The 27,377-nt window shown below is 42.0% G+C and overlaps 1 long non-coding RNA gene across 1 annotated transcript in view; it reads right to left on the bottom strand.

Moving 5' to 3' along the window:
- Positions 1–8,546: 8,546 nt before the first annotated feature.
- Positions 8,547–27,377, bottom strand: part of LOC109324648 — a 29,814-nt gene continuing 10,983 nt past the window's right edge. Inside the window, exons 2-3 of the long non-coding RNA XR_002104976.1 lie at positions 11,287–11,373; positions 8,547–9,973 (exon numbers count right to left, since the gene is read on the bottom strand). This is a non-coding gene — a long non-coding RNA (uncharacterized LOC109324648). The remainder of the gene's footprint in view (positions 9,974–11,286; positions 11,374–27,377) is intronic.

Genomic DNA, 27,377 nt, shown 5'->3' with positions numbered 1-27,377 from the left:
GTCTCTGAAAAGACCGTTCTACTCTGCTAACAGTTTAGACCACTAAACTGAGATTTGCAGACTCTCTTACTATGTAAGTACATGTGTTCGTAGAACATTTGAAAAGAACCAAGATCAGGTTATTTAAATGCTTGTGATATAAACAGAAAATAAAACTAAGATTGAAGAGAAATACTCAAGTAAAAATTCTTGACCTCTATACCTGTGTCTTTTACATCTACCTACCTAGACAATACCTGTTTAATCTTTCTGGTGTTGTTTCTTCTAAGCTTGCATCAGGTAACACTTTTATCACCTTCTTATTAAGTTATAGATGAATACTTAATGCTCTTTTTAAAAATGGTACCAAGAATTTCCACAAGCAGAACAGCCATATGCAATCCAAATGAGACAAAACAAAGTGTTTTAAAAAGGAATGTTAATCTGCAACACTCAGCATCTTATCTAGGTACATGGTCAATATCTTCTATTATTTGTTATGCTATCATGCACAAAGCATTTTCTGGGACAGACTGAATGATTCAAGGAGCCAGTAGCAAGAAGCTGGAAATGCCTTGAAAATCATATACTAATATATGGCAATATGTAGTGACACTTCCAAATGATGTTGTTGTTATTAGACAATGTTATGAATTATCTCCTCTAACTATTCAAGTACACCACTGCATTCTGGAAAACTTATTTCACTGCTGTAATACTACTTTTGCAGTATCTGAATAATTCTGTTCACAATGTTTTTTGCCTTAGGTGGCATCATCAAGAGACCATGTTGCTGTTCTTTTAATAAAAGGCCACTCTGAAAATAATGAGCTGCTTATATTATACAAAATTATTTTAAAGGTTTAAATAAATTACTCAGCTCAAACAGAGGAGTTAAAAAAAAATGATTTAACTGCTTAACAGTTGCCACTATGATGTATGTAACACAAATTATAGGGTTATAGCTTTCAGGAGTTATAGAGTTATAGCTTTCAGGAATTACAAAGAGTCAGAAGAATATGATCAGAGGCAGACTACATTCGGATATGATAACACAGTCTTCTCTTAATGATTAACGCTCCTATTACTGTGCTAGTGGGTGCATCTACATGTGAAATTTGTGCAATGAAATAAACTCCAGCACAGTTTATTGCTCCTGGCCGTAGCGTTTACACGTGTGCCTGGGACTACAGAATATTGAGCCAGGGTGGTAAAGCCCCAGTTAGCAGGGGCCCCAGGGGTTCAGCCTGCCAGCCCAAGACTGTTCTGCCCCAACTCAACATGCTGTGGAGGGGCTGGGTGGGGCACAAGGGTGCTAGAGTACGGGGCTAGCCAGCAGCCAGCCCCGGACGCCATCTATATGTGCATTGCAGCAGAGTAAATCCACCATAGGATAGTACTTGTGTCAGGCAGTACTAACCTTCAGTAGAGTTAATTAGTTTACTCTGGCCTAACAGCTCCACACATGTAGATGGTGATCCTTTACTGCATAGCTAATTAGACAACTGCAGTAAGTGTCTCATGTAGATGTCCCCAGTGACTACATTTTGTAATTAATACACACACACACTTACTGAAGGAGTTTTGTGTGTAAGTAATTTTAGAATAGTTTTATCTACAGCTTGCTCATGTAGTTTAAATTACCCTGTTATTTTCTTAATTTGCTTCTGAATTATATGATGAGTATGAAGTTACTAATGTCAAGTCAAACATTTGCTTTAACTGATTAAAAAAACCAATTTGGGGTGTGAGACTAATGACCACAGAACTCTAGTGACATACAGTCATGGTTACATAGCTCTTTAAATGATAAGGATACTGTTTCACAAAGCAGAACGTACTGCAGCAGAGATAGTTTACGCTGCTTTGTCTTTTATTCAAAGATGGTGTAAGGAATCTCTATTAAATATGCAACAGTTCCATGAAGAGCTCATTATTCCAGACCAGATTCAGTTTGCTTAATCCCAAGGGTGCCAAAACATTCAGTAAATTCAGGTACTGGGACATGATTTCTGTGTACTGAGGTAAAAAAGTGAATTCATGAAGAAAAGACATTCTTATTATACTAAGGCAGAGTTTTGCCAGAACACAAGGTCAAGAAAGAAAAACTTCTCTCAAAACTGTTTTCATGTTTGGGGGAAAAAAGGGAAAAAAGTTAAGAGAAATTTTAGAAGAAATCATTAACAGTCTCACTATAATTACTATATTATAGAAGGATAGTGCTGAAGTAAAGGGTTTTTTTCCCCTAAGAAATATTTGGACTAAGAAGTTACTTAAGAAATGACTAAGTTTACTTTTAATTACGATGAGTAATAATTACAGTAAAGTTAAATTCCCAAAGAACCAATTCGGCAAAGAAAATTATAGGCCTGAAAAGAAAAAAAGTATTTGATTTAAATAAGTCAAAGTCCTGGAGCAGCTCATGTTTATTTTTTTTATAGAGAGCTAGAAATGGACACATGTGTAAGTCAAGGACCTTGGGACTTTCCAAAGACAAAGACTGTAACAGAAAGCTTTCTTTTCAGGGAATATGTGAAGACCTAGCTGGTATGTACCTAGAATTCTACAAAAAATATCATCAGTCTTAGTAAAACATGAACATGATTAAAAACAAAATCAGACATTATTCCCATGAATATTTTTATATTAAATCCAGTACTGAGAATCAGTTCATATTTCTTTTCTGTAACAAGGAAGCAAAAAACTGTGTTAAGGGGAAGAAGCAGAAAAAAGCATTATGGGTAAGAAGAGACAGCAGATAACTATTCATAACCCTTTCACAAGTCCTTCAGAGTAGACAGCCATAATTTGGCTGCAAAATGCCAGGGATGATACAGTACTCCAAACCCCAGAGGCATATGTTTTAAATCTGTGGAGATGTCTATAGCTTTAGACAAACTCAAGAGAAATCACAAACATAAAAAGATAAAACATTAAGCAAATACTAAAATGTATCAAACACATTCTAGAATTATTTGGTTCATGTATGTTCACTATCTACCAACTAGAAAAGTACTACCATCTTCATACCATGTATTCATAATCAGTAGTTCAGCCAAGGTTAGGCAAAATATTTCATTTCTACATCAGTTTTCTGTCCCAGTTCTCTATGGATTTCTCCATTTTTAAAAAAATGTTTTATCTTTTATCAAAAATGGTCTCTTCCCCCATTTGGTCTTTCTCACTGGAATTCTCCTCATCTATTCTTTATTTGTACAAAATAATCTTTTCCCCTTCTTTCCCAGGTTGGTGGTTTGTAATCCCAGCCTGTTCTCATTAAATGTTTAATTCTGATTTCAGCAATAAGGAGCTTGTCCCATTCTCCTAAAGGACTTGTCCTGACAAATCCTCTGAAGATTAAGCAATTATATTCCAAAACAATAACACAGAAGCACAGAATAGAAATGATTCACTTTTATACATAGAGATGTCTATGGAGTATAATGGTAAACTACAAACTATTTTATTGGCATTTATTTCCAGAACTGGCAACTAAAGTGTGGTTAGGTTGGGGTGCAGAGGAGGAGGAGCCCCATAAATTAGGTCTATCAGGTGTTCCTCCCTGGGAAACTACCTTCCTGAATACACTGAATAATCAGAAACATCAAAGTCATGACAGGCTAGAAGACAACATGCAACGTGCATCGCGGAGACCAACTGGCACCTTCAGGAATGGTGCCTTGAGGCGGGCTTTGGCTTCTTCAACAATGACCAGCACATCACGACAAGAGACATGCTCGGATGGGATGGGCTCCACCTTTCCCCTAAAGGTAAGCATGTTTTCTTCTAGGCTGGTGGACTAATTAGGGAACTTCTGGAGGGACTGGATGTATTCAAATCAGCTGGTCCGGACAATCTCCACGCTAGAGTACTAAGGGAATTGGCTGAGGTCATTGCAGGACCCCTGGCATGGCTTTACGAGCACTTGGGGTGCTCTGGTGTGGTGCCAGAGGACTGGAAGAGGGCCAACATGGTTCCCATCTTCAAGAAGGGGAAGAAGGAGGACCCAGGAAACTATAGGCTAGTTAGTCATACCTCGATCCTGGGCAAGCTTTTTGAGAAAATTATTCTGGCACATATCCACAAGGAGCCAGCAGGGGAGATCATGCTTAGGGGCAACCAACATGGGTTCATTAGCAGCAGATCCTGTCAAACCAACCTGGCGGCCTTCTACGACCAGATCACCAAATCCTTAGATGCAGGGGTAGCAGTGGACATAGTCTTCCTGGACTTCCGGAAGGCATTCGACACTGTCTCTCACCCCGTTCTCATTAAGAAACTGGGGGACTGTGATGTTGACACCCACACAGTCAGATGTGTCACCAACTGGCTGGAGAGCTGTACCCAGAGAGTGGTAGTGGATGGGTCATTTTTGACCTGGAGGGATGTGGACAGTGGGGTTCCACAGGGCTCAGTCCTCGGACCCGCACTGTTCAACATCTTCATCAGTGATTTGGATGAGGGGGTAAAAAGCACCCCGTTCAAATTTGCTGATGACACTAAAATGTGGGGGGATGTGGACACGCTAGAAGGGAGGAATAGGCTACAATCCGACCTAGACAGGTTGCAAGGGTAGGCGGATGAGAATAGGATGGGATTCAACACTGACAAGTGCAAAGTGATGCACCTGGGGAAGAACAACTGGCACCATACCTGCAGGTTGGGGAACTCCATACTTGTCAGTACAGAAGCAGAAAAGGATCTTGGAGTCATCACTGACTCCAAGATGAACATGGGCCGGCAGTGTGGGGATGCAGTCAGGAAGGCCAACCGCACCTTGTCATGCATCCACAGATGCATCTCAAGCAGGTCCAAGGAAGTGATACTCCCACTCTATGCGGCACTGGTCAGGCCGCAGTTGGACTACTGCATCCAGTTCTTGGCGCCCCACTTCAAGAGGAATGTGGACAATATGGAGAGGGTCCAGAGAAGGACCACTTGCATGATCAGGGGGCAGCAGGGCAGGCCTTATGAGGAGAGGCTATGGGACCTGAACCTGTTCAGCCTCCAAAAGAGAAGGCTGAGGGGGGAATCTAGTGACCTGTTACAAACTAGTCAGGGGGGACCAGCAGGCCCTGGGAAAGTCCCTGTTCCCTCGTGCACTACCAGGAGTGACCAGGAATAACAGTCACAAGCTGGCAGAGGGTAGATTTAGGCTAGAAATCAAGAGGTACTACTTCACAGTCAGGGCAGCTAGGATCTGGAACCAACTTCCAAGAGAAGTGGTGCTGGCTCCAACCCTGGGGGTCTTTAAGAGGAGGCTAGATGAACACCTTGCTGGGCTCGTTTGACCCCAGTACTTTTTCCTGCCATGGCAGGGGGTTGGACTAGATGACCTACTGAGGTCCCTTCCAACCCTAGAAACTATGAAACTATGAAACATCAGGGAGAGGATAAAGGGGTAATTATTACACCTCCTTTGCCCTCTGACATAGGGGGAAGACGTCAATGTACTGAAGACCAAGCCCTTACAACACCTATAAAGTTCAACAGCTATGAAGTTCATACACATTTTTCAGGTCTCACTTTATAGCTAGTTGGAGATTTTTATCGCATGATAAGTACTTTGCATGTGTAGTTGATCTTAAGGTAACTACAGAATTAACCAGCTAATTGGGCAATATCTATAAAATGTAGAGGGGGCCAAGGTGTTATTAAAGGGTGCTTAAAATTCAAAGGAGTGTACACTTTTACTATCAACCACAAGGTGGAGATCTGCATCACAGATTAGTTAAAAAAAAAAAACTGCTATGAACATGCAAAACTGGTCATCAAAGATGGAATAGTTAGATAAGCTACAAATTAGTCCTGCAAATTACTCTTGTTTATCATTGAAAGTTAGAGGTTGTCATAACAAGATTCTGTATCTAATTCTGTTCTCTCCAGTTAGAATCACATCCAGAATAGTGTGTCAGACTAGCACTTTCCTGCCACATAAATTCAAATTAAAAAGGACATTTGGTCTCACTAAAACACAGTGGGGAAAAAAAAAATGTATGTAATTTTATTTCTGACCTGTAGTACATCAGTATTGCTTAGATAAGGTGTTTAAGATTTCTTCTGAAAAATTAAGCATTTTGGTTCATGTTGATTTCTTGGTTTTTACATACATATATTTATGAACAAATGTATGTCTGAATAAATCATCTTATATACTCTCACTACTATCATTTTTCTTTAGAAGAGGTTTACAAATTATGTCCAGAATAGGAGCAAGGGAAAACAATTTGTTTTGAATACAGGGAAGAGAGCCAGAAACTTCTCACTCCTAATTCTAGCTCTGAAATGTGCTTGTTCTGTGGCCTAGACAAAGTGGTTTAAACACCTATTTCTGTCTCTAACAACTTCATCAGAGTGTTTAAAGAAGTATTGAAATTAATGAGTTCATGTTTCTAAAGCCCCTGCTGGAAGTTGCCATTATTAATACCAATCCTATTTTTGACTCCTACTTTTGAATTAAGATATCATATAGCAGTGAATACAAAGGGCATTTATAGACATGCTCTGGGAGTGGGGGGGGCACTTTAATTAGAGACGCTCCAAGAGTCGATCTAATTAAAGTGTCCAGAGTATCATGTGTATCAGCATCCCCACACTGAAAAATGGGAGTGGGGGCACTTTAACTAAAGTTCATTGAAGCTCATTGTATAAGAGCCCAAAGAGTGTACATCACATCTCAGCGACATTTCATTCTTTACTCCTCAACTATTTCTTTTCTGCTGCCTTTGGACCCCATGGCTGCGTGCAGATGCACAGGGGTGTATGCTTGTAGTGGCAGTAATAGTAATAGTGCTTTAGTGAGGGACAAACTGCCCCACTTCAGGCAAACTGTCATTTCCCTGCTCCTCCCAGCTTCCAGTGTACTAGAGCAGCTGGGGCATAAATGAAATAGTACAGATGTTCTGGTTAGCAGCCAAAACATCTCCCTGGAGGACTACGCCTCTGTTTGTTATGGAGCATGCTATTGTAGCATTTGCTACCAAGAAATCCCAGTAGCAAACTTTTCCCTTGCACTGATATTTTGCAGTGCAGGGCACATTTTTCGTTTTCCAGGCATGCAGTTTGTGGTGCCACAAAGAGGTTTGCAGAGCCACAAACTCCACATGCCTACATGTCTGGATACAGTCCATGATATGGGTCTTTTATAATGAACTGGGCCACAGCTGACTTTAGGCAGGAATAAAGATTTAGGATGTTAGTGTTCCTATGAGTATTTTCCCATGGTTTACAAAAACATTAGGAAGCATAAATTCAAGGAAACTCAAGGTCTTGATTCTCCTTTATAGAAGAAACTCAAAAGGAAAATGCTAAAACTGCAAAATATAAATTTTGATCACAAGAGGTACTATCTTAAATAATAACACTCCAGCTTACATGGCTATAATTGGGAAACAATACATCACAAATCCTGAGTTTGTACTAGAGAAGATTCGAAATGCTTCCACAGCAGCTGAGGGCCTCTTTAAGATTGGACACATAGGCTACGGAAATGCATTCAAAAATCCTGAGCCTGAACTGATTCAATCTTTGCAGATTAGTCTAACCTGAAAAGCTTGAACTAATTGAAGATAGACAGGTATTTCCTTTTTATTCAAGAAATTCAGGCACATGCCTGCAGTGGCTCAGGCTAGAAGCCAGGGGGCACTAGAGTAGCCCTCCCTTTCCTTTCACAGGGCTGAGGTAAGGGGAATGTGACCAGGCCCCAGCAGGATGCTCTGATTATTCCCCCCACTCCTGAGCTGCCTACCATGGAATATTTATCACCCCTATCTCAGTGTTTATCAACCCATGAAGAAAATGAAACCCCTCTTCAAGCTCTTCTTAAACAGCTTTTCCACTGAAGAACATTAAGCTACCTGTTGATTAGCTCCAAAAAGCCTGTCTGCCTTTGTTGTCTCCCACAGCACGGACTGTAGTAAGCATGTGGTATGCTAGCTAATGCTGAGGTGTCTGCATAAGGCAGAAGGGTGGGGGGAATAATCCCTGCTTATCAGAGAGAAGCCAGGTAGACACTCTGTGCCTGCAAGTCTCAGGGGGAGCTTCAGCCAGGGAGCAGAGGGGAGGCAGTAGCCTGCTGTGGAGCAGAGAGCCCTGCCCAGCCCAGAGAGCATGCAGGGGGAGTCTGATTTATCTTAAACCAGCAAATGATCTGGGACAGACATTGCGTAAACCAGTTTGACCCAAATCAGTTAAATCTGATACTACATTTAATCAAATTTATCTCAAACCAGTTTCAGTCATTTTCAAACTGGTTTATGTGCACTGAGCATCTGTTCTGTTATAGGTTTAAACCAGTCTCTGATCACTTAAACTGATTTATGTGTAATGGCTAGGGACAGACATAACTGCTTATGCTAAGTCTCTTCACTGAAACTATCTACAGCAAAATCTCTGTTATCCAGCATCCACTGGGAATGAGGGATGTCAGTTAATCAAATCTGCTGGTTAATCAAATATGCACCATCCAGTGCACTTCCTGGTGTCAGAGTGCTGGAGGACAAGGAGGGGGGCCCCACACAGGCTGCTTTCCCCCAGGCCGTGGGCTGAAGAAGAAAAAGTGAAGTGAAGAAAAAGAAGAACTCGTCTCATGGCGGCAGAACCGGAAGTGGGACTTCTGGTTTCACTTTTGCCATGTCCCTCAGATGCTTGTTAGCGGAGCTTTCCAGTTGATAAAGTGCCAGATAACACAGCTTTTGTTGTATAAGAGGATCATCTTTGGTAAGGGGGCCTTGTCCATTTAATTCAGATACCAACTAATCTCACACAAGACGATGAAAAGTTATGAAATAACTAAATTACCATCTTATACAACCTAGTGATACAAAGAGGCAGGGGTGGATCCAGGATTTGACAAGGGGAGGAGGGGGGTAGGAGCAGCCACCTGTGCTCCTAGCTGCCTCCTCCTCCTCAGCACACTAATACAGACAGACTGAGATGTGGGATCCTCTGGGGACTTTTCAAGGTTTCCCAAAGGAGAGAAGCATGCCCTGTCCGTCCCCTCTGCTTCTCTTTCTCCCTTACTTGCCACTGTTGCTTACCCTACTGTCCCAGGGATGGGAGAAGTGCCCACTCTAATCAGGCAGACAAGGTTCTTTGGGTAAATGGGATATCTTTTATTTAATATTTAAAATGATTTGGTCCAATAAAAGATATCTCATTTTTCCCAAAGAACCTTGTCTGCCTAGTTCCTTAGACCAACATGGCTATAACCAACACTCTAGCCAGGCTGCACCTCAGCTTTACTGACTTTACATTAGCATGCTAAGCATATTAACTATATTTTAGTCTTTAAATCATTGCTGATAGAGTCGCAAATGAACCACACTAATAGTTTAACCAGAATCAGCATCAAGCAAAATGATCTATAATTCTCTTGGTCACTCCTTTTACTTTTTTCAATATTGAAACTATGTTATTGGTCCTCAAACTGTTTGGTGTTTCTCCTTTTTTCCTAAGACTTGTTAAAGTAGTGGCCAGAGTAGCATTCCAGAAGCTACTCTGGAGGGGTTAATCTGCAGTCTGAATATGAAGCTCTGAATGATCCCTTTTGCCTATATATTTGACCGGAGATTCTCTTTGCTTTAAATGTAAGATAAATGCAAAAGAGAAGAAAAGCAGAATCACTATACTTTGTTGTATAAAACTCTTTAGATTTTGTCTCTGTATATAAAGATCTGATTATACTATCTATACTATAATATACTATTATTATATAGTGTCTGCTATCTGATTATACTATACTATACTATACATATTAATCAAAGCCGAAAATAATACAGGGTTGAAATAAAAAAACCCTATAATATACAATGGATCTAGGACAGTAATTCTCAATCAGGGTATGAGGGTACCCTTAGGTGCCTGGAGATCCTTTGACAGGTGCTACAGGAAGTGTGAGGAGATAAGTAGATAAGAGCAGACTCAGGCTCTAGGTGTGAGTAGATAAACACATAAGGGCAGGCTCAGTCTCCCCCACCCCAACTGCCCAGCTCCTCTGCAAGGAGGTAAACACCATAATGAATAAATTAGTGCTGGAAATGGGGTACCATTCAATTCACAAAAGTTATGGAGGGTTCCATAGGCCAAATGAGGGGTACTTTGAGTATAGCAAGGTTGAGAACCACTGATCTAGGCCAAACTTAAGGGTTAAGAATACAGGTTTCCCTCTGTATATACAATCCTGAGAAACGGCACATAACTTAAATTTGCATAAATGGAGCCCACTTTACAATATAACAAATAAGGATACATTCTAAGATCTTGACTATACTGACCCTCAGACCCATTTCTACCACTTTTACAAGACAATTTTGGTACTCGCCAGCAGTAGACAGTATACACAAGCATAGGGTACTATCATAAAGAGGACGGCAACTACAGAAACATACGTTGCAGACAATGAGCGAGGAGCACAGATCCACAAAGGAGACTATATTTTGCTGTGCATCACTCCCACAATGCACCACACAAAGCAGCTGACTGTCACCACACTGATTGCATAAGTGTGAATTTATCTTGCATATAACAAATTTTAGGCATAAAAAGGTGGGCACATACAGAACCCACATAAAGCGAGGGAAACCTGTACTGATGAAACAGCTTCAGGTAACAGCTAAAGGGCTAGAAATCTTTGCTTAGTGGCTTTATCAAACTTTATTCTGATAGTACTGACTGAAAATTAATCTCACTCAAGACAGCCAGTGGTATACGAGTTAATTAATACCTACATGTAAAAAGGTGCACAGAAAATGCCATTTCAATGACCAATTATTTTGATTTGTTCAACAAAACCTAGAAACACTGATGAAATCACTGAGCACCATCTACTGGCACCTTCACCATTCACATTTATAGTGACAGTGTCTTTAATATAACATTACTTGGAAAACAACACATAGCTCCTCATGAGTGGAAACCATCACCATCTGGTCCTATTTAATTAATATGCTTGCCAGTTGCAGACCAAGTATTCAGAGTTTCCAGCATTCAGTATTTTTACAAACCCCATGATATTTGTGGGGGGTTGTCTGTTTGTTTGGGTTTCTTTTAAGTCCCAGCCTTCAGAACCAGCTGATCATTAAAAAAATCTAAGTTTTCAGGGGAAAAAATATAGTTAGTAAAGTTTGACAATAGCAGCAATGCAATAGCTCAGAAGAACAGAAGGCAACCATCCCCCCCCAAAAAACCTGAATTTATTGTATTAGAAGTTCATTGTTTCATCTCACTTTCATGATTTTGTGTTTCTAACCTGATTTTTGAGCACATAGGGTTGTTGATAATTCAATGTAAGTGCCATAACTTCCATACCTAGAGATGGTACCTCCAGGTTTCAGTCTCAGTGGGGCAGGGTAGAGTGGAGAAATTTGCCTTTCTGCTAACCCCTTTGTAATTGTCCTTTAGATAAACAAGGGAAGTTTATTTCCACTACTGACAATGCAACACGTATCAGCAGTACTAAATTAATTTAAAAATATTCCAGAATTAAAGTTCAGAATCTTGCACTAGGACTCTAGCAATAACTAAACGTTTCATTGATGGGAAAAGTCACTTATCAGGTGTTACTGAAACAGTACATGCCTTCCTGTAATGCTGGAAATGATAATAAGAATAATTGCAAGGGCCAATTATCAACTCCTGCTGGAGGCAATATCGGATTTGTGTCCCTTAATGTGTGTTCTTTTAAGAGCAAGAATGGCATGCACACTAATTCTAAATCAACTCAGTATGTATTGACCTATAAAACTGTATCTACAAGTCTGTAAAGATGGATTTGAGACTGATGCTGTTCAGGTCAGGATTATAAAACATGCAAATCATGATGCCTGTGGAAAATGCAAATCACAGCCAGCTACCACATTAACTTCTGTGTAAATATTCTGAAATTAAAGAATGCAATGAAAACTGACAGAGGAGGGCTTGGGAGCAGTATACTTAGCTAACCCTAGGTCAGTAATCATTGAAAATGGTGGCATCTCTCCAGAACATAAAAAAACAAAATTAGCCAATAGACCAACAGTCCAACTATTTTGATTTCCATTCTCTGACAATGGTGAAGGCCAAATGAAAAAGAAGAAACAATATACCCCCTAAGGAACCAAATGAGTTAAATTATTCTTGATGACAGCTGGCTGAAGGCATGCAGCATGCGCCAACTGATAACGAGGAACAGTGATTGCTATACTGGGAGAACTACTAGGGTAGTTACGTTAGATTTATATTCACAAAATAAAAGAAAAAACAAAAAGAAATCACCATATAGTGGCTACACAAGGTAATCACTATCTGGTATTTATTCCCTGGTTGATGTGAAGCAAATTGCTTGACTTTGTTCAGTTCCTCATGGAGAAACATCCATAACACTAAAACACAGTCATACATGGCTTCCTCATTGACAATCTTCATAAAGAAGCTAATGGTCAAATGGCTGTGAGGGTTCTCAGCTTTAGAAACTATTCATCCAGAATGGATTTGAAGGACAATGAAGACCATTATATGAGCCTCTCCTAGTCTGAAGAATTTCCGCATCTGCTATACATGCTTCACATGTTCCACAGAGAAAAAGCTGCAATGTAGAATACCACAGAATCATTTCTTCATACTTGTTAGGACTCTATAACATTCAAAGACTGGGCTTCATACCTCCATTGCCATGAATAAGATCCCTCTTTTGCTATTCAAATGCTACTCATATTGGCTAGTGGGTTCTCCATACAGGAAGTAGCCTGTGGGTACAATATAACTGCTTGCAGAATGCTTAGGCTGGCCATCTCCTGCTTTGTATGACATATTCTCTTGTTGAACATTAGCTTTAAAAAGATGTGTGCACATATTAAGGTCACCTTCAGTCAGTTATATTTGTACAATCAGAACTTACTCCACAAGAGACCCATTGGCAGTTAGTGGAGATTCCATTCTACACAAACACACATTCTTTACAATTGCTTCAATGTACAATGAAACGTATTATTATAGACACACACTGGATATTTCTCAGTGTCGGGTCCCATGTATCTAAAACAAAGAGCTTATAGACATAAATGTGGAAAAAAGCTTGGAATTTCTTTAAAACAAAGATGCAAAACTATCCAGAATCGGCATCCTAAGCAAAAAAATTGTAGCAGAGGGTTTCAAACTTAATTGGGTGAAAAATTCCCCAAAAGGACTGCAGTGTTTAACAAAGAGCCTATAAAGGAAAGCTATATGCTGAAGGTAAAAAGCAGGGGCATAGAAGGAGAATGGGCAAAAATCAAAGCTCTGTTAGACCTTGCAAAGGAAATAAAGAAAAACAGTAAAAGGTTCTTGAATCATTTAAGTAAATAAGAACAAAAAGAAGCAGGCCCTCTGTGCAATGAAGATAGGTCAAGTTTACATATGGCTCAAAAATTAAATGAACATTTGGATTCTAGTTCAACCAGGCTGTTGATCCAAAATGCATCAGAAAGACAGATGGTTAATGGGAAGTACTGTATAGAAATTAAAATTACCACATCTGAAGAAGACACAAAGCTCAAAGACCTGAAGTCACAGGGAATGGATAATTTCCATTCCAGTATACTGAAAGAATGGTACTTGTAAGTCTGGGCACCCATGATTTCGATGTTAATAGTTTATAAAACTTTTAAATACATTTTGAAGGAAAAAACATACCTAAAGACACACAGTTAAATGGAACACAAGATAAAATTCAATATGGGTCTATTAACAGAATTTTCTGTCGGACTACCCTGGTATTTTTCTGTGATTAGATTAAACTTTAGACAGTTTAATAATCTAATAAACCAATGGTTCTAATTTCTAATTTCATTGGCTTTATCTAGACCAAAGGGGGCAATTATTTCAGGCCGGTTACCCAGTTTTGGCAGGCTGTCAAGGGCCGTATGGGTAGCCCCACCCTTGATAGGTGCCCCATCTCCTGGGTACCATCTTGGGACCAATGTCCCAATGTCTTGGGACCAATGTCCCAGGGCCAGCACCGATGAGGCCCAAAGCAGGGTGCAAGCTGACAGGGGTCTGTGAAGCCAGGCTGGCCTGCACCAGCAGGGAGAGGAGGGAGCTGGCCCAGCTCCATCGAGCTCCTGCCAGCTGGGACCCCGCGCTCCTGCCACCCTGGTCTGGGCCCCACTGGCACTGGCCCCAGGACACTGGTGCAAGCCCTGTGCTCCCGCTGGTTCCCCACCCACTCACACCCAGTATCCCCCAGCCCCATGGTACAGGCAGGGGGTAGTACACAGCCCTGATCCCCTGCTCGCCAGCAGGGAAGAAGCTGGTGCTGAGCACGGGGAAAAGTGGCACCTCACCTGCCTCATGGCCAGCACTCCCTGCTGTAGGCACTCACAGCCCATGTGGGGCTGTCTGGAGCAGGCACAGGCAGCCCCATGTGGGCTGCAAGCGGCTACAGCACAGGGCGCCAGCCACGGGGCGAGCAAGGGGCTGCTTTTCCCTGCACTCAGCACCAGCTTGTAACCCGTCCCAGAGCTCATGCGCTGGGCAGGTCGCAGGTGGCGGTGGCAAACACTGCCTGGAGCAGCAAGCAGGGAGGCCACAGCTGCTGTCACCACACGCAGCCCCAATGGGCAATCCTGGAGCCAGCATGGGGCCCAGGCTGGAGCAGGGAAAGAGCCCAGGGAAAAGCTGAGCACGAGGGGGAAAAGCGGCCCCTCGCCCGCCCCAGAGCTGGCACTCCCTGCTGCAGGTGTTCACAGCCCCCGTAGGGCTCTCCAGAGCAGGCACAGGCAGCCTCACCAAGGCTGCGAGCAGCCGCACCATGGAGCACCAGGCATGGGGCAGGGGAAGAGTTGTTTTTCCCCCCTGTGCTCAGCTTCCCCCCCCACTCCCTGCTGTTGTGGGAGCCCGCTGGCCTTCCCCTGGGTCCTACTGCCCTTGGTTCCTGTCATTTTTTACAGGAACCAAGGGCAGATACATATTAATTTTCTACATTTTTTAGGGGCCCCACAGGCCGGATAGAATGGCCTTGCAGGCCGGATCTGGCCCATGGGCCGTATTTTGCCCACCCCGATCTAGACTTTAACATAGGAAATCACTAGCAATGATGAAATTAATACAGGAATTGCAACACGAGTAAGTGGAAACAATAACTGCTTGCCCTGAATGGGCAACTATTGGACTGAAGGAACATTACTAATGGAGGTCCTTAAGGTGTGGTTTTGGGATTAATTTTCATTAATGAACTTGACGCTAAAAGTAGGGGTGTACTCATGAAATCTACTAATGGCATAAAATCCACAAGTAACTTCAATAAAGAGGAGGACTAGTATATTGCACAGGAAAAAATTGATTACCTTGAGGACTGGAGTAATAGAAATAGGTGAAAATGCAAGGAGCTAAAAACAAGAATTTCTGTTACGTGCTTGGGGCTCATCAGTTGGGAATCGCAGAGGAAGAGAAAGAACTGTATAAAGTAATCACTTACAGGATGACTGAGAGTAACCAGTGTGATGTGAAAAAGGACAATGGGATGCTAAGGTGCATCGGTCAACCCTTGTTTTCAGTAGAGATATGGAAATATTAATGTCATTGTATAAGGCAATGGTGAAGCTTTCTCTGGAATACTGTGAAGAATTCCCTTCATGTTAAAGAAAGATAAATTCAAATTGGAGGAGATGCAGAGAACGGCCGTACAGATGACAAAAGCCTTCCTTGTAAGAAAAGACTAGAGGATCTTGACTTGTTTAGCCTAGCAAAATGACAACTGGGAAGGATTGGTCTCTATAATTTAATTGGCACATGGCTGGGGTGGGTGTGGGAGGTAGAAGGGGAGGGAATGGGCAGAGAGGGGAGAAGAAGGGGTAAACCCCAGGAAGGAAGAAAAGCTATTTAACCTGTAAGACAATGCTGGCACAAGAACAAATAACAAATAGATTGGCCATGAATACAATTAGGCCAGAATAGAACATTTCTAATCATCAGAACTGAAGGTTCTGGAACAGACTTTCAATTGAGCTGGTTGGGAAAAACAACCTAAGTACTCAAAATGGAGCTTAAACACTTTCTGGAGAAAGTAGCCTACTGTGACTGGATTTCCTGAGTTGCTCTCCTGATAAGGGACCAGGCTGATTGGCCCCCTTGAGACATTTCTGGGTATAGCATTTTAAAACAGATTCTCTAAATTTGTTAAAAAAAAGAGAGAGACCCTGAAAGTCTGCATCTTGTTATGTATGCTGCCAGGTGCAGAGATTCTGCACTGGAGAGAAAAGCTAACTGTTCTTCTATAACAGAAGCTCATGAGACAAACACAGGTAACAAAGGGCGCTCTAAAAGGTGAGTGTACTAGAGAGTTAATGTGTCCACAGGTTTGTATCTAAAAATAAAATTGAGAAGAAAGCCAGGAATGAATATACTACTTCTCTTTCTAACTTTTCATATAAGTACTACAAAACTGATGCACTAAATGCATCCTTGCTAAAACTCTTATTAAAGTCCCTTTGAAAGAAAATCTGTATTCTAAATGACAGACATGATAAATTTCACCTGCACAGGAAACAAGACTAGAACTATAGGGCTCCACTTAAAAATCAGAAGCCTCTACTGCTCAGGCTGAAGGAGAATCCCTAAAATAGCTTGGGTAAGTCCTATCTACTTGTACATATTAAACACTAGAAAATGGCATCCCTTATTCATAATGCCAGTGTGCCACACTCCAAGAGGGGCCCTTTTACTGGACAAAGGGCTGAAAAAATTGACCCCTAAACCTATAAGTAAAAGCAGCGTTCTTTGCTATTTATTCCCTGAAATCCTTACTGCTTCCAAGGTCTTGGTTTATCACTATAAAGCAAATCTAAGGTACTTCCTGTTTTTTCTGAAACAGAAGGAAACATTTTGGTCCAATTCTGTACCTATGCTGGAGTTTTGCCTAATTAAGTGGTGAGCATGGAGCGCACAATTGAAGTACATACCGAGGGTGGCCAAACTTCCTAACCTGTCTAATTGCAAACCAAAATCTTGACACGTCCAAGGGCTGCAGGATGCAGTGTTCCAGCGCCAATAATAATTGGTCATTAAACAACATCTTTGACTAAAATAAGTAGGAACTGAAGAAAACAGAACTAGAGGGTTGTAAACAAACAGACAGAGTAAAATTGTGTTTTTATTTAACTACACCTCTTCCTTCATGAGCTGCACTTAAACTGCTCGCAAGCCACAGTTTGGTCATCCCTGCCATATGGGAAGGATGCTTTTTATTCTCAAAGAAGTTGCAGTATATGAAAAAAGTGGTTCCAAATTGATTTTGAAAGTTTTACTACAAGAATTAAGTAATCCAGAAAAGACCATTGGCTTGCCATATGCCTGTATGGTATTAATTAGAACTATACAGCCTCCATATATTACCCAAATCTCTCCCTTACGTAACACAAAATTAAATAAGTCTGAAAACAGTGACTCATACCCATCTGCTGCATGATAAATCCAATGGTATGCAACCCCTTTGTTCAAAATTTAATAATTCCCTTCAGATCTATCTTTTGTTCCTCTGCTTTGCCAGTCAACCACTTTAATACCCATAGAGGATGCTAAATCCATAAAGCTTCTGAATTCCACACAGCTCATCTTATTACAAAAGCTTATTACACAACATAGCAGTTCTTTTCATGATACTTCATCCACTGATTAGGAATGGATACATTGCTGTTCTTTCAGATGGAGGGCAACAAGCCTCTAAAATCAAGCAAACATGGCCAAGTTAACAAGAGGCATATTAATTAGCCATCACTGGTAGCTTGGTATTTCATTCCCATTAGCAGCAGCACATTATGCATTTCTGTGACTTGAGTTGTTTAACACATTTAATTTCTCTGTGAACAGAAGAACTGTAAATTTATGGATCTCTCCAAGCAATGTTTCCAGCTTTTGATAAGGAAAATAATTACAGGTGTTCCTTGTAAAATGCATGTCAGTATCACAAATACTGGTGCACATTTGTGTGGAAGTTTGTGCTAGGAAACAACATCTAATGGTTAGAGCAAAGACTGGGATTTGAGGCTCCTGCACTCTAGTCTTAGCTGTCACAGATTCATTACCCCTTGGACAACTCACTCAACCTATTTGCGATTCAATCTTCTTATCTCTATGATGCAAATGATAAACACTATTTACCTACCTCAGCAGGGGTTTGTAAGTTTGAGTAACTAATGTTTTCAAATGGTTTAAGATCTTTCAAAGACATAGCATCACCAAATATCTTCAAGCAATCATCAGCGAAGAACTTGAGCAATGAATTCCAAGACACCGTTCCCTCAAATGGAAGTCACTTAGACATCTGAGGGTCTTCTCCGAAGATGGCCACTTGAACCAATTCACCAAATCTTTCCCTCCCCAAGATTCTTTCCCTGCATTTTCTCCAAAGTCCAAGGACTTCCAGGTCCCTTGTCAGCTCATGCAGACTTTTTCCTTGGTTTGTAATTTATTCACTGATAAATCATTCATTCTCTCTAGGTGAAGTAGTTTGTTTCCCACTTTATCTTGCCAAACATGATTTTAAAAATTGACTTTGGATTTAGACGCAGATACTGCAAGGGGCATATTAAAGCCCTAAATCCAAACAAACAGACTCAACTTCTGATATACAAACCTTTTCAGGTGCCAGATAGTTCAACTGACTATGTTGTTGGTTCTGAGTCTATTCAAATATATTTGAATGTAACAGGTATTGTTAGTTCTGTGACTACACGCTACAGGCAAATAAAATAGCTATTATACATTTAGTGACAGCTTACAGGACTTACTCATTATTGTTATGTTTATAGAGACACTGGTAATCAAGCTATCCCTTTCTTTTCCTTCCTTATTCATGCTTCTGCTTGTATGAAAGTTCTGCAATGTTTTAAAGTCCACCTGGACAAAGAGCAGCTGTAGGCAGAAAGAATCTATCCTTAAATTCTATTATGAAGGACAAAATATCGAATCCCACCCCTAATACTTCACTATAATATCAACATTATGGATGAACCTATTATCTACTTGTACAACATTCAAAATAGATAAGAGAGTATTATTTAACAAACTGTGTCCAAAACTGTGAGTGACCAAATAAAATGCCATCACATACATCTGCACTTTCTCCAAAAGCAATTACTTATAAATAACTGGAGCTTTTAAAAATATGTACATGTAAAATATATGGAATTTAGTGAAGATATGAACTGTTACTGTAATAGTACAACCACTGAAACTGAACCACTGCCTAGAATTAGCACTTCATTCTATGTGCCTCGGTTAATCTTCTTTATTAGAAATGTAAGTACATTTGATTATTTTTAAAGTATTTAACATCCTGTTTATTAGTTTATAACCTCTCAGGTGAATTAATATTACAGACAACAACATGAAGTGCTTTCTCCCCATAAAGCTGTTCTTTACAAGTGAATTATTTGTAAGTTAATAAAATGGGAATCTTATAAAAAATGAGATTATCTGTGACATTAGTTTAAGGACCGGTGCCTTGCTCTAGTGGTAGTCATATGATGAAAAGCTTTGCAGAAAGATAAGGCTTTAATATATATCAACATTGAACACTGAGAAAGCATTATGCATTAGAATAAGTCTCTAATTACACCTTAATACAATAAAGCAGGCTTGTTGTGCCAACTCTAATGTACTTAAAGCCAGATCTAGCAAGGAGCCAAGAGTTACTAACTCCCATAGTCAAGGGGGAGGTGAGGGTGCTAGCACACACAAGGATCTGATTATAAGTGACAAAAGAACCCATCTGCTCATAAAAAATTATTTCGGGGGAGGCTACAGAGTGTTTTCTGTCTTCTACCTTCACCCATAGCAAGAATCTTTAGGTGAAATAGTGGGTCCTCCTCCCACAAATGGCAGTAAGGAATTCTCAGCAGACTTGCTCTCTGTGGCTAGTTCATAAACATTCCCTTATAAACATTCCCTTCTTTGTCACATACACACATCATTTTACTCAACTTTTTGTTAAGACTGTGGAAAGCACCAGGTAACTCCGTTATGAATCTTTGTTTTTTGTGACATGCGAATGACAACTCAAAAGGCACAAGGATTTAATCGGAGACTCAGCCACATCCCAACACATTCACAGGTAAGTACAAATGTTTCACAACGAGCCATTTACAAATGGCAAAAGTTAGACACAGCAGGAGAGGAACTGCCTAATAACATAAATCCTAACCACTCCATCCCACTCTTAACAGAGTAGGAGGGTGTTCATTGTGTCCCAACCAACTTTCACATATTATATAAAAATACAAACTGCAGTGGGTATATGGTGAACGATTTAACCCTTCCACAGAAGCCAGAACTGAAAGCAAGGGACAGTCTGTGTTCAGATTTGAATCAAAGTTGAAGATATCATCCTATCAAAAACCCGCCCGATGCGCTTGCTAATAGCGATTGGGCTAAACTGATCTACTTGGGAAATGCACTGACTACAATGGGAAGAAACCACAGAGGAACCTGGCACAGTATCACCACAATAGGGTTCTTCATCTGTTTAATTGTTAGTGAGAATAATGAACACTAGGTCTTACTGAACAAACAGCACCATCCTCTGTATTAAGGAAGAGGGAAGATGACAGAGAGAATATATTCATGCAGAAACTGAAATAAGACAAGTGTCTATCAAATCAGGTAGTAGCTAATACTAGACACTTGGAGACGGGAATTCCCATTTTCCAACAATAAACTGCTATAAGTGTATACAGAAACTTATTCCTGACCCCATCTGGTGATCAGTCTAAAGCCTGATTTCTTCCGGGCTAATAGTAAAATAGGGGAAGACAACTTCCTGTGAGATTGAAAACAATGCTCTGGCACCATTTTTGCCCCTATGTGTCTGAGTTGTGTGATGACCCATTGTTTAGTACGTCGTTGTGTTTGTGTGCATAAATATCAATGAAATAAAAGCCAAACAGAAACTGAACTCTCTCTGGGAACTGCTTGTGCTTCACATACCCAGGGATTCAAGTACTGGAACATGAAGCAACTGTGAAAGAACTACAGAAAAACAATCAACTTGATTGTCCTTTATTGTGTCTATCCTGTGTATAAAAGAATCCTGAGAAACTAAACAAGTGTGTTCGAATTCTTTTAATGTTTTTATTGTAACTTTCTTTTAAAAAAATTATCTTCCTTGAAGGAACTTACTCGGGAGATTTGACTTGTGATATCCAGAATGTTAGAGAAAATAAACTTCCTTTCTTGTCTAACCCATATTAATATCTCTGCTATTATTTATAATAGTTCATCAAGTATTTTGAGACAGAAAGGAAGTGCCAGACAAAATCAAGTTAACAGCCTATTTGTCCTGCAGTACAAATATGCTATCTATTCATGCTTTCCTTGACTAAGAAGACAACAAACAATAACGAATATTTAAAAAGAAAATAGTCATTGTTCTGCTGGGTGAAATAAACAGAATGCTGCATCATTGTGAAAATATATTCATTGTTATTCGTATGTGGAACCAAACATTTATTATATGTGTTAGAGAATCTGTGGGGTCTAAAAACCTTGGATTTTATACAGTGCTTGAACACTAATATAATTTCCTCCATATGAATTAAATCCACCCTTCCCAGCTCTGCTCCAAAAAGGCTAAGCCTACACCACAACTGGAGATGCACCAGCAGCACATGTAGAGCTATTTCACTCTAGATAGCTTGAGTATCAACAGCAGGGGAGGTATGGCTCCACAGAGTGAACTTTGTATTCTGCCTAGAATACTGGGTACACAGGCATTGAAGCATGGCCCACCATGGGTTCCCAGCTCTTGGTGCCCAAGCTAGTTATATTAAAGTTAGACTGGGGATGCGTCTACACTTCACTGTACAGCAACACTGCTAAAACCATAGTGCAGTAATTGCCTGTACTGCACTGTGCATGCAGTGCATGGTTAGATTTTAATACTACATCATCATAGCGGTGCACTAAAATGGGAGAGTGCACAACTACAGCAACATAGCTGCTGATCATCAGTAGACTCATGTGACTACTACATTGCCATAGCAAAGCATACGGTGATGCAGAAAGAACATCACTACGACAACACAGGGCAACGTATAGATGCACCCTGATTGTGTCTGTTTGCTAGAAATCAAACCTCCAATGGCAATGTTAACATATCCTAAAACACTGGGCCCAAATCACTTCTAGCGTACTACGTATTTTTTGTAGTTACAATGTGGTAGAACTGACTGATTTTTATCAAAAACCTACCCCTGACAGGATTATGTGGGAATGATAATGGCCACTTCTATATCAATAGTAGAGATAGACCTGAACCAAAACACCAAAAATCTTACAAATTTCCTTAATATTGGCCAATCCAAACATCCCATCCCAGGACTTTGAGGTAGTTTGAATCTGGTGTGACTCAATATCTAAATATTTCTGCTCATGCCCACCTCTAATTAATATGAAGATATATGTAGGCAGTGTGGGCTTTCACAACTTTTAGAGTCTTTTATCCAGTAAATTGTCATTTCACTACAATTTTCAAATTTATTATGAAAATTATTGGAAAGAAAGTTGATTTGGAGATAAATATTTCACATATTAGTCCCTAACCTCTAAGTAGTTGCATTTTTAAAAAGTGGTCTTTTGTATAAAAAGAACATCCAGAGAATACAGTCTTAACGCACTGTGGACACATCTACACATGCACTTCAATGCATATTAGCTTATTTTAATGCGCACTGAAGTGTCACTAAAAAATGTGATATTTAGTTAACACACACTGAAATAGGCTAATATGCACTGAGCATCACTAAAAACCATGGGTATTTATAGACATGCTCCAGGAGGTGGGGGGGAGGGGGTGTTTTAATTAGCACAGCTCCAAGAGCCACACTAATTAAAAGCACCTACATCGTTACATGCATCAGCATCCCTGTGCTGAAAAATGGTGGCAGGGCGCTTTGAACTAAAGCTGGTCAAACAAGCTTTAGTTAAAGCTTGTGGTGTTTGCTTGACCCAGAATACTGGAATTCATTCTTCTGTCCTTCCAGTTGATATGTAGGATTTTCTGGAGACATCACTGATGGTTCCAAACCTTTCAGACGTTTCCAATATATCAAAGTTTCACACCTATACAACAGTATATGGATTATAACAGCCTGGTAGGCAAGAAGTTTGGTTTGGGTCCTGATGTCACAATCATTGAAGACAACAATTCTTTAGACATCCAGAGGCAGGACTGGTAGATTCTATCCTGTTTTTATCATCATTGTCTAGGGTTACTTTTGAGGGAAAGAAACTACCCAGGTCGGGGAAATGCTAAAACGTCTCTAAGGATTGCCTTCTAATCATTATGTGTGAAGGAGCAGCTGGTTTGTTTGGGATGGGCTGGTAAAAGTATCTTGGTTTGTGTGAAGTTGGCAGTAAGTCAAAGGATTTCACACACTTCACAGAAGCAATCAAGAGTAACCTGGAATTCTTAAATTGAATAACCATACATAACAGAGTCATCAATATAGTGAAGATCAGTAGTGGAGGTATTAATTACCTTGGTTTTGGAAACATTACTGACTGATGTTAGAGATTCCCATCCATGCAATATTGGACACTGACTCTAGATTAAAATCTATTAGCAACGAAGTATAGAATACCTCTGATATAGTTGAATAGAGTGTTAGTGTAACCACATATCCTCGCTTCACCCCAGTGCTAATAGTGAAAAGGTCCATTTCTGAGCCATTGCTTAGGATGACTGCTGTCATATCATTGTGAAGAAGTCTGGTGATGGTAACAAATTTTGGCAGGCATCTAAATCTCACCAGGATCTTCCAGAAGGCCTCTCTGTGGATTGAATAAAAGGCTTTCATCAGGTCAATGAAGGACATGTAAAGATCTCAGTGTTGTTCAGGCATATTCAAGAGGATACCCTACCATATCTCTTTCATTTCTTACATGAGAACCAAGAAACCACTCTGGAGTTTCCAATTAAACTAATTAAAGCCTTCATCAAACAGGTAAGTCTTACACTATACCTGTGTTAATTTCAGTGAGAAGTTCAGCCAAGGAAGATAGAAGAAGGGGAAAAATGATATATAGGCACAAGCTCAAGTCTAAGCCCTGCCACTTTGAGGGCATAATTAAAAACTCTACTTTCTTCTTATTAAAATTATAATGCAATAAATAGCATTATACCAAAACCCGGGAGCTAGGAGCAGGGAGAAGAGGAGGGATCCAGGCACACCTGTGTCCTGCACACGTGTGCCCCCTTACCGGACCCAAAGCAGAGGTGAACACAGCAGCAGCGGAGCCAGCAGTGGGGGCAGCAGCAGCTGAATCCCCTAAGGTAAGTGGGGCAGAGGGACTGATGCAGCTGAGCCGGATCCAAAGGGGAAGCCCCCCGGATCCCTCTTAACTAAGCCGGTAGGGAGCCACACTCCTGAGCCACGCGAACAGAGTACATAAACAGGTGTGCTCTGTAAGAGTGCGTTGGCGTTTGCGTTGGCATTCGCACCGGCAGGTGAGCAGGAAGGGCCAGGAGGGAGACTCCTGCTAGCGCGGGACGAAGGCACCTCACTAAGCCAGAAACAAGCAGTAACTCCTATGATGGTGTCGACACGGAGTGCTGCTAGGGCCCCTGCCTGGGGGGCGCAGCCTTCCCAGGACTTGTCTGAGGCCTCCACCCAGACGGAGCCCATGGGGGGCTGGCGTCCCCCCACCCCCTGGCCTGCGGGAGATGCCCAGCAAGGCCTGGCGGGGCAGGGATTGGGGAACCCCACACCTGTCCTGCAGGCGCCTGCCTTAGGGCCCTGGAGGCTCAGGTGAAGGAGATCCAGAAGAAGGTTAACAGGCTGAGGGGAATCAGGGAGGCAGAGGAAGAAATTGACAGCTATTTCCTTTCCCTGCAGGGTCTCACACCCAAGGGAGAAACACCCCGGGAGGTGCCCTCCACTGCAGAGTGGCAGACAGTCACCTCCAGAACCAGGGCCGCTCGTAACACAGCAGTACCAGTTCCTCCAGTCCAGCTGAAGAACAGGTACGAGGCCCTGGCAACTCTGGAGGAGAAGGAAGGAGAGGAGGCAACTGGAGAGGAGGTAACTACATGCACTCCACATTCTGAGCAGGCCTAAGGAGCTAAGCAGGCCAGGATGAAAAAGCTTTGAGTGACCGTCACAGGCGATTCCATCCTGAAAGGTACAGATGGCCCCATCTGTCACCAGGACCCCTCAACAAGCAAGGTCTACTGCCTACCTGGAGCAAAGATTCAGGACATGAAGGGGATGATCCAGGCCATGATCCAGCTCACCGATTACTACCCCACGGTTCTAATCCATGTGGGTACTAATGATGCAGCCAGAAGAAGCCCTGATCACCTGACGGCGGACTACCACGGTCTGGGGTGCATGCTGAAGGAGATAAGCGCACAGGTGGTTTTCTCTTCTATCCTACCAGTGAGCGGATGTGGAAGACGGCATGCAACATGCATCACAGAGACCAACTGGCAGCTTCGGGAATGGTGTCTCAAGGCAGGTTTTGGCTTCCTCAACAATGACCGGCACATCACAACAAGTGCTGTGCTCAGATGGGATGGGCTCCACCTTTCCCCTAAAGGTAAGTGTGTGTTTTCTTCTAGGTTGGTGGATCTCCTCCAGCAGGCTTTAAACTAGGCTCGTTGGGGGGAACGGGAAGACGAGGGCAAAGGAAGCATTGGATTGCCAAACCAAGCAACACCCACAAGTACAGCCCAGCCTAGGCTGACGAGCGGAACATATACACAGGTAAGCAACAGAGGCCAGGGTAATGCTGACAGTAGGGGGCCAGTACACACATCCACAGGAGGCCTCAAATGCCTCTACACAAACGCTCGTAGTATGGGAAACAAGCAAGAGGAACTTAGCCTCCTGCTAGCTGACACCAACCCAGACATAGTAGGGATCACTGAAACATGGTGGGACCCAACGCATGACTGGGCGGTGAATATCAAGGGTTATAGGCTGTACAGGAGGGATAGGACAGGGAGGAAAGGTGGTGGCATGGCGTCCTACATTAAGGAGGAATTCACATCCTCGTCAATTAGCAAAGAATCAGAGGAGGGGCACGCTGGGTTAGAATACAGGGCAGTAGCAGGGAAAGATACTTAATGGTGGGGGTCTACTACAGACCACCCAACCAAGGGGAAGAGCTAGACCAGGAATTCTTAAGTCAGCTCACGGAGGTAGTTAGGTCAAAGGATGTGGTCATCATGTGGGACCTGAACCTTCCAGACATCTGCTGGGAAGAGCAGTCAGCCAGGTCTGACTGCTCACGTAGGTTCCTAGCCAGAATGCAGGACCTCCATTTAACCCAGGAGGTGCACAGCCACACCACAGGAAACGCCTTGTTGGACCTGGTGCTGGCCAGGGGTGACAACTTGGTGAGGGGGCTGAGGGTGCTCGACCACCTGGGCGACAGTGATTATTCCCTGCTGGAATTCACCATCCAGCACAAGGTGGCAAAGACCTACAGCTAGGCAGCAGCCCTAGATTTCAGGAGGGTGGACTTCAATGAGCTAAGGAGATTAGTTGGGGAAGCACTGAGGACCTGGGGGGGAAGGGAGCCAGGTATCCAAGAACAGTGGTCACTCCTTAAGGAGACCATCCTCCAAGCCCAAAGCAAGGTAATCCCAACACGGATCAAAGGGGGCAGGAGGACGCAAAAGCCCCCATGGCTCACCAAAAGCATCCGGGAATGTCTCTTAGCTAAAAGGGAGACGCACACCCAATGGAAGGGAGGGGCCATCACCAGGGAGGATTATACTGAGGTTGCTAGGGGTGCAGAGGGGCAGTCAGGAAGGCCAAGGCAGAGATGGAACTGGGACTAGCTTCCCAGATCAAGGACAACAAGAAGTCCTTTTTTAAATACATAGGGGGCAAAAAGAAGATTCCGGGTAATGTTGGGCCCCTGCAGGACATGCCAGGAAATTTGGTCGTTACACCAGATGACAAAGCCAACATATTTGACAATTTCTTTGCCTCCATTTTCCTGAACAGGGACCGGAACAGTCACCACCCCTCTGGGCCCCCTTAAGACCCCAGGGGAGGTGCTCCTAGGCCAACAGTTAGTGAGGAACTAGTTAGGGAACTTCTGGAAGGACTGGATGTATTCAAATCAGCTGGTCCAGACAATCTCCACCCTAGAGTACTGAGGGAATTGGCTGAGGTCATAGCGGGACCCCTGGCATGGCTTTATGAGCACTCGGGGTGCTCTGGTGTGGTGCCAGAGGACTGGAAGAGGGCCAATGTGGTTCCCATCTTCAAAAAAGGGAGGAAGAAGGACCAGGGAAACTATAGGCCAGTTAGTCTTACCTCAATCCTGGGCAAGCTTTTTGAGAAAATTATTCTGGCGCATATCCACGAGGGGCCAGCAGAGGAGATTATGCTTAGGGGCAATCAACACGGGTTCATTAGCGGCAGATCCTGTCA

The sequence above is a fragment of the Crocodylus porosus genome, unplaced genomic scaffold, assembly GCF_001723895.1.
Source record: "Crocodylus porosus isolate Cpor-Errol unplaced genomic scaffold, CroPor_comp1, whole genome shotgun sequence".
Lineage (NCBI taxonomy): Eukaryota > Metazoa > Chordata > Crocodylia > Crocodylidae > Crocodylus > Crocodylus porosus.
Note: the sequence above shows the minus strand (reverse complement) of the source record. Positions and strands in the feature narration are given on the sequence as shown.